The sequence below is a fragment of the Microtus ochrogaster genome, chromosome 4 (genome assembly GCF_000317375.1).
Source record: "Microtus ochrogaster isolate Prairie Vole_2 chromosome 4, MicOch1.0, whole genome shotgun sequence".
NCBI lineage: Eukaryota > Metazoa > Chordata > Mammalia > Rodentia > Cricetidae > Microtus > Microtus ochrogaster.
Genome location: NC_022011.1, coordinates 82,831,551 through 82,839,164, shown reverse-complemented (window position 1 = coordinate 82,839,164; position 7,614 = coordinate 82,831,551). Strand labels below are relative to the sequence as shown.

Here is a 7,614-nt window from a genome sequence, read left to right as displayed (position 1 = left end):
GGCCGCTTTTTTAAAGGGAGAGAGACCACGCCCCAATGGGCGGGTATCTCAGCGGCTATAGGCTGGAGGAGCGGAAGGACCTCCCGCAACAGAGATCATCCTGCCTCTGCCTCCCTAGTGCTGGGATGCACCACTGAGCCTGGCTGATTTTTGTATCCTATCCTATTCTATCCTATATCATTTCTGGCAAGGTCTCATCATATCATATCATATATCATTTGTGACAAGGTCTCATTCTGTAACCCATGCTGATCTAGAATTTTCTGTGCCCTTGAGTTCCCCAAAATCTTCCTGCCTGAGCCTACTGAGTGCTGGTACTACAGGAATAAGTCCCTTTGCCTGGAAAGCGAATCTGACATTTATTGAACATTTATTATGTGCAAGTCTTTGTTCTGAATGTTTCAAACATAATATCTAATTGAATGAATTGTTTGGCATCTCCAATTAGACTCTCAGTTCCATAAAGGAAGAGATTGTGTTGTTCCTGTTTATTGACATATTTCTAGTGCCTAGACTGGTGTTAGTAATATAGTGAACACCCAATAATTATTTGTGGAAAGTAACAATTATTTGTGAATGGGATAATTTCCCCCCTTTGATAGCTGTATGTAGGCTTAGTGATAAAGACACATGTTTTTGATACTGCTTTTAATGAAGAAGAAAGAGTATCATGCTAAGAGTATGGACATTTAGTTTCTAGGTCTGTCTTACTGTTTCTTGGTAAATTGCCTCTTGTTAGACTATTGTATTATTGTAAGTGAAAGACTTTGAAGCTCTTAGGAAACTGCTCAGTGTTCTAGACTTTTGTCAAGGATAGGTAGCTCTTCTTGCATGGCATTAGCTTGAGTTATGGATGTTAGAATATCCCCAATACCTTGGCTTAAAGAGTTTAGTGTGTTGTATAGTCATAGGTTGGTTACTTTAGTCATCGTGGACATCCTTTCTGATAGCCTTAGGGAACCCAGTTTCTTTTTGGCTCAGCAATCCCTAGGATTGTGGCCTTTTCCTATAGCCTAGGTTGCTATGAACTGCAGACAGCTGCTTACCCAAAGAACTCAATAATTTAGCAGCGTTTCCCTTTAAAGCACAGTACCACTCAGCACTTCTGCTACCATGCCTTTGCCAGAAAGTAGTCACGAGAATTTAGTTGTGACACGTGCCTTTGTGCCTTTAATCCTAGCCTTTGGGGGAGGCAGAGGCTGGCGGATCTCTGTGAGTTCAAGGCCAGACAGGTCTACAGAGCTAGTTCCAGTACTGGCTCCATAACTACTGAGAAACCCTGTCTCCAAAATCAAAACCAAAAATTTAGTCGCAAGGAAGGTTAGGAAATGTAGTCTATATTTTAAAACACACACATAAACATGTGCATCTCACACACACACAGACACACAAACTCGCTGCTGTGAGACATGTGGTATTCTCTGTTCAAGCACTCTAGAACTACCCAGGAAAGTAATTCTCTTGCTTGGTTGATGTTTCAGGGAATTGTTCTTTAGTATGCCTACAACTTTTCCCTTCTAGCTGGTTCCATTCTTGATTTCTTTCATTTGTAGATTAAACAAATAATGTGTATATGCATATGGCTAGAGGCTTCAGGTTCCCTTTGAACTGGAGGTTATTGTGAGCCTTCCTGTGTGGGTGATGGAGACTAACCTCAGGTCCTTTGCACCAGCAGAAGCATCTTGTGCTCTTAACTGCTGAGCCATCTCTCTCATTCCCCTTTTGTAAAGGAACTCTGAGGAAGATATTTTGTAGTCTGCAAATATTGATGATCATAGTATTTTCATTTAAAAGAGCTGACACAGTTAAGCAGGGTTCTACCGAGAACCCACATGATGGAAGAATCAGCTCCTGCAAGTTGTCACACGTTTTAAATTTTTATATGTATATATTTAATTATATATGTTTATAAAACTTAATACATATGTGTAATTTTAAATACTTTATATATTGTGCTAGGTATTCAACAATAGTTGCTTTATTTTATTTTATTTGTTTGCTTTTGAGATGGGGTCTTACTATGTAGAGCAGGCTGGTCTTGAACTTATAGAGATCTGTCTGCCTCTGCTTCCAAAGTTCTGAGTGCTGGGATTAAATGCATGAGCTACCACACTTGGCTTGCCTTATTTTTACTGCATTTTAATTCTTTGGTCTCAGTAGGTCCTATCTGTAGGAATTGTTAATATGGCATTCCAAAGACATTATTAATATGGCATTCCATAATTATTATAATTAATAATTAAAAAAACAGAGTCAGATATAGGAGTTAATACTGAAGATCAGAGAAACAGAGCTGTCAGCCACTAGAGAATTCTTACCTCTACCAGACTGAAGGGGGGGATCCTTTCTCTACAGATCCTCAGACTGAATCTCCAGATTGCATCTGAGCTCCCGTCTCCTCCCGCCTTATGTTCCTCTCTCCACCCAGCCATATCACTCCTGTCTCCACCTCCCTCCTGTTGGCATTAAAGGCCTGTGATCCCAAGTGCTGGGATTACCTTGTGTGAGCTCTTTTTCTCTTTTAAACAGATTCATTCTCAGGTAGTCCAGGGTGGCCTTGAACTCACAGATATCCGACCACCTTTGTCTGGGATTAAAGGTGTGTGCCACCATTTCCCTAGCCTCTATGCCTAACTAGTGGTTTAGCTCTGAAACCACTCTGATCTTCAGGCAGGCTTCATTTGTTAGTTCACAAACAAAATTATCACTATGCGAAGGTAATTTTCCTATTTCTTCTTCTTGTATTCTTTGAAATGCTCCTTGTCCTTGTATATTGAGTTACATATTTATTAAATCATTTTATAGTTCTAATCAGTACTAATGAGGCTTATTTTATTCTTTGGATTAGAATCCATTACTACCTCTTAATTTTGCTGCTCAAATTGCTTTGGCTTCAGCTCTTGGGAGCTCTTTCAAGTTGGCCCTTATATATCTTTGATGTGTTCTCATTGTGTGTGTGTGCATGTGTGCAAATGGAAGCCTGAATTTGATGTGGGGAGGGCCTCTGCCTTAGTCTATTTCCAGTCTTTTTTGTTGTTGTTGAAAATACACTTTTTCCATATATTCTGATCTGGTTTTCCTTCCTCATCTCCTCCCAGATTCACCCCACTTCTCCACCCATCCAATTCAATGCCTTCCCTCTCTCTCTAGAGAACAGACAGGCAAATAAACCAAAAAAACATAAAAGCCAAAGAAATATACATATATGTATACACAATACACCATTAAAAACACAGAATCGGAAACCATAATTTGTAAGCAAGAGATCAGGTAAAAAAATGCCCATGTAAAACATTATGAGACAAACATCTCCAAAAAGGAGTTTTTTTGTGTTAGCCTCTCTTAAGTGTGTGTGTGTGTGTGTGTGTGTGTGTGTGTGTGTGTGAGATATCACACACACAAGACTCCATTGGAAACTTTTTGAGCAGTTGGTACTTGGAGATAGCTTCTGGGTTAGGGATGGGGGGCTCATGTCTACTTCCCCTCAGCACTGGTCCCCCATCTGTCTTGAACCCGTGCAGGTCCTGTGCATGCTTCCACAGTCTCTGCGAGGTTATGTTGCGTCAGTCCTGTTGTCTGGGAGACACTGTTTCCTTGGTGTCTTCCGTCCCCCACACTTAAAATTTTTTCTTCTCTTCTGCATAGATCTTTAGTCCTGAGGGGAGGTCTGATGGAGATGCCCCATTTAAGACTGAGTTCAAAAGTCTGCCACTGTTTGCATATTGTCCAGGTGTGGGTCTCTGTATTTCTTCCCATCTACTGTAGGAGATGGAGAGCTGGACACTGATCTGAGTCCAGGTCAGGTGTGTGGCTACTGGGGATCTCAGGTAGAAAGTATTTCTAGATGGAGGTGGCTGGCACAAAGGAACAGGAATGGGCTGAGCAGGTCTGCAGGAAGGAAGAAAGCTGGATCAGCTGCAAGGTTTAGAGGAGTCAGGGCAGGAGAGTTGTGCAGGAGGAGAGGCCCCTGCAAGCTGACTGCCACAGGGCTGGGGATGAGACTGGGGAAACTGATGGAAGGCAGAAAGAAGAGTCTCCACCTTAGTTTAGTTTTGTTTTTTAAAAGATTTATTTATTTATTATGCATACAATGTTCTGTTAACATATATACACCAGAAGAGGCACCAGATCTCATTATAGATGGTTGTGAGCCACCATGTGGTTGCTGGGAATTGAACTCAGGACCTCTGGAAGAGCAGCTAGTGCTCTTAACCTCTGAGCCATCTCTCCAGCCCCTCCACCTTAGTTTTTGAGTTGGGTCTTTCACCAATCCTGGTACTCAACTCAGCTAGACTGGCTGGCTAGCTAGCTCCATGGATCCGCCTGGTGCTGCATCACCTGTACTGGGATTGTAGTTGGGGGAAGCAGTCTGGTTTTCAGGGGATCTAAACTGGTTCCTTATGCTTGTGCAGTAAGTCTTTTTCCAAGTGAGCTGTTGATCCACCCCTTACCTGTTTCAAAAGAATAGAAATATATAAAAACACAAGGACAAGATGACTTTAATGCTCATCTTCCTTAGCCAATAAGAAGTTAGAGCTAATGGGCCAAGTAGTGATTTAATTAATACAGTTTCTGTGTGATTATTCCTGAGCTGAGCAGCCGGGACCAACAAGTAGCCTCCTACCAACATATATTTTTTGAGGTTTATTTACTATGTATAGTAAATATTTGATTTGTTACAATATGCTTTAGCCATTTTGATTCATGCTCAGATTGATGGACCTTTGGTTAGTGTGCCTTTTAAAGTTGGATCTAGATACTCTGTATGTGTGTGTGTCGTCCCCCTTCCCCCCCTTCTCTCTCTCTCTTGTGTTACCAAGGTTGGTTTTGTGATTCTGGGCTTAAGCTCTCCTGCCTCACCTTCCTGAAATAGTGGGGATGGCAGGCACTCACTTCTGTTGATAGGGCTCCGTAACTATTAATAGTTTCCTGCTGTTCTGTGAGAAAAGTTGAAATTCCAGCTTATTTCTTTGTTGTTTGTATTTTTCTCGTTTGAGACAGGATCTTTCTGTATAGCCCTGGCTGGCCTCAAACTCAAGATCTTCCTGCCTTAGCCTGAAGTGCTAGTTTTGCAGGCATGTGTCATTACACTTAGCTCATCTTACGTGTGTTTTTTGTGCCAGACCTGAAATTAGCTATTTTTCTGTGAAGTCTTGACCATTTTTAATAATCATGACATTTAAAGACCTCGGTGTAAATGCAAATTCTCTTTTAAAAAGTAGCTGTTCCATGCCTACATATTAACGTTTTAAATTATGTTGTTTTATAGTCCTTTAAAAGTTAAAATATATATTATACAGGTGTGTGTATGGTATATGTGCAGGAGTGTTTGCATGCATACCTGGTGTGTCAGTGGACAACTTTGTGGAGTGAGTTCTTGCCTCCCACCCTTATAGCAGGTGCCGGAGATTAAACTCAGGTTGCCAGTTTTGTGTGCAAGCACTTCTGTTTGCTGAGCCTTCTCACTGGCCCAACCTTGCAACCTTTTTGGGAGTGAAATGGATTATGTCTTTAAGATATATACATTTAAAAATAAGTAGTATGACATCTGTTTTTATAAGATTGAAATTAAAGTGCGGTTTTATAAGAGGAGCCAGTGGTTTCCTCTCAGTCACATTAGTCCTCGAGTTTTGACATTGTTGCAGCACTGTGTCTTATGGGACTTGGGTCCTGGAACTCTGACCAGGGTGACAAGGAAATGAAGAGAGGACAGTGACACTAAGAAAAACAGACACATGGACAGGAAAAGCTGGGTCAGGTGAGTGGTATGCTCCTCATACCTGGATTTTAGCCTGGATCCTCAGCACAGGGAGAGGGGGGTCTCAGGAGGCAGTTTCCAAGAGGAAGCTGCAGTTGCTAGATTTCGTACACAGTTGTCATTCTGTTGCACTTGGACCCCCCCCAGGGAAAAATTTTGCCATCCTATGGAGCCTGGCCTATATAGGAACCAACTTTGTCTAATTCACCATGGACCTAAGGCCTTAATCTTTATTTGTCATGGCACCGTGGGTGTCAACAATACACATTCATTCAGGCCTTCCTCTGGTCCCTACATGCTAGCTTGTTATGGGTGCCACTGTAAATCCTACAGCGCTCACCACCAGTTCATAGTTTGTTAGCTGAGTTGAGTCTAGCCCCATGTTTCTAAAACCTGCCTTTATACCATGTATCTGGATATATTGAGAACATGGGGTTGTATACTGGTAGATCTTGTAAGAGGCCCGAGAATGCCCAGCTTTACCCTCTGTAATGCAATCTGTCTGGGCATTCGAAAGCCACTGATTGGCCAGTGGTGGTTTATATGCTTATTTGGCACATGTTCCTACCTAACTGTGCAGTGTGTGGTCTCAGTGTGGTATCAGCAAGTGCAGTATTTAGAGACTGATAGGTAGGGCAGTCCAGCGTCTTGTCAAAGCAGGCTTCTCAGGAGCAGCACTAGGGTAAGCCTTGGTCCTCACTTTGTTCATGATGTTCTGTAGCTCTCAAAACCAAATACAAAAAGACTGGTTCCTAGGTTTAAAAGTTTAATCAGGTGTGTTCTGGTTAAGTCTGATTTCCCTTGATGAACATGAGCTAATAAGACCTCATCTGAAGAAACAGTTTTATTTTTAGGTTTTTGGAGAAAAATAATCATTTTTAATTCCACCATAGTAACATGACTGTTATACTTTTTGAGTATTTTTTGTTGTCAAATTTAGTCCATATGCAAACATTTTTACATAATCACGCCTAACCAGAGTTTGTGAGTGCTGGCCCTGTAATTGCCAACTAAATCCTTAGCCACTTCCTCAGTCCTCCTTGGGGTTAAAGCCAGAAACACTGTGTGACAGTGATTCTCACTTTAAATCCCTTGTACCCTCTGTCTGGGGTGAGGGAAAGCCTTTGTGGTGAGGTTGCTGTTCTCTGTTGCTGATGGGTGCAGATCAGCAAGTCCTTAAAAGTCTTACTTTGTTTCAGATTTGACTGCTGGCACAGTTACAACATGACTGGTGTTACTATGGGCTGTCATCATCCTCTGAGTATTCACTTGATATGAAGCAGATAATTGGGAAATTAATGATTAGTTTATTCCATATGAATGCACTTTTTATCTTGGTTAAATCATATAGTGAAAAAGTCACATTTTTACCTTCATAATTCATAGTTTGAGGCTTACCAGTAATCCTCGTGTAATAGCAATGAGAAGCTAATGTGAGCTCTGACCTCCCATTTCTTCGCAAATAGCAGCCACTCACTCCTCAATTTGGAATGCTTTGGGAACAGTTGTGCTAGCTTCAGCATGTCGTGTTAGAGAAGGCTGTGCTGGATATGGGTGAAATGAAATTGGCATTATGGAGTGTGTTGTGAGAAGAATGTTTTGTGACATTATATGAAACTCCAGCTATCTTCTATAACAAAGGCTCTTTGGGAACATTCTTTTCAAATTCCAAATAGACTGAGATAGGGAACATAACCTAATTATAAAATTATAAATTTTATATCAAATTTGATATTTTGTGTTTGTAAAAATGTTTCTTCCCCCTTCCTAGATTTGTCCTTAAAATTTTGAGCATTAGATGTGTTTTCTTTCTTTTTTTTTTTTTTTTTTTTTTTTTTTTTTGAGACAGGGTTTTT

The 7,614-nt window shown here is 41.0% G+C and overlaps 1 protein-coding gene across 1 annotated transcript in view; it reads left to right on the top strand.

Moving 5' to 3' along the window:
• The window catches only part of Ola1 (Obg like ATPase 1), a 133,880-nt gene that overhangs the window by 11,137 nt on the left and 115,129 nt on the right, over positions 1 to 7,614 (top strand). The gene's annotated exons all lie outside the window — the stretch shown is intronic.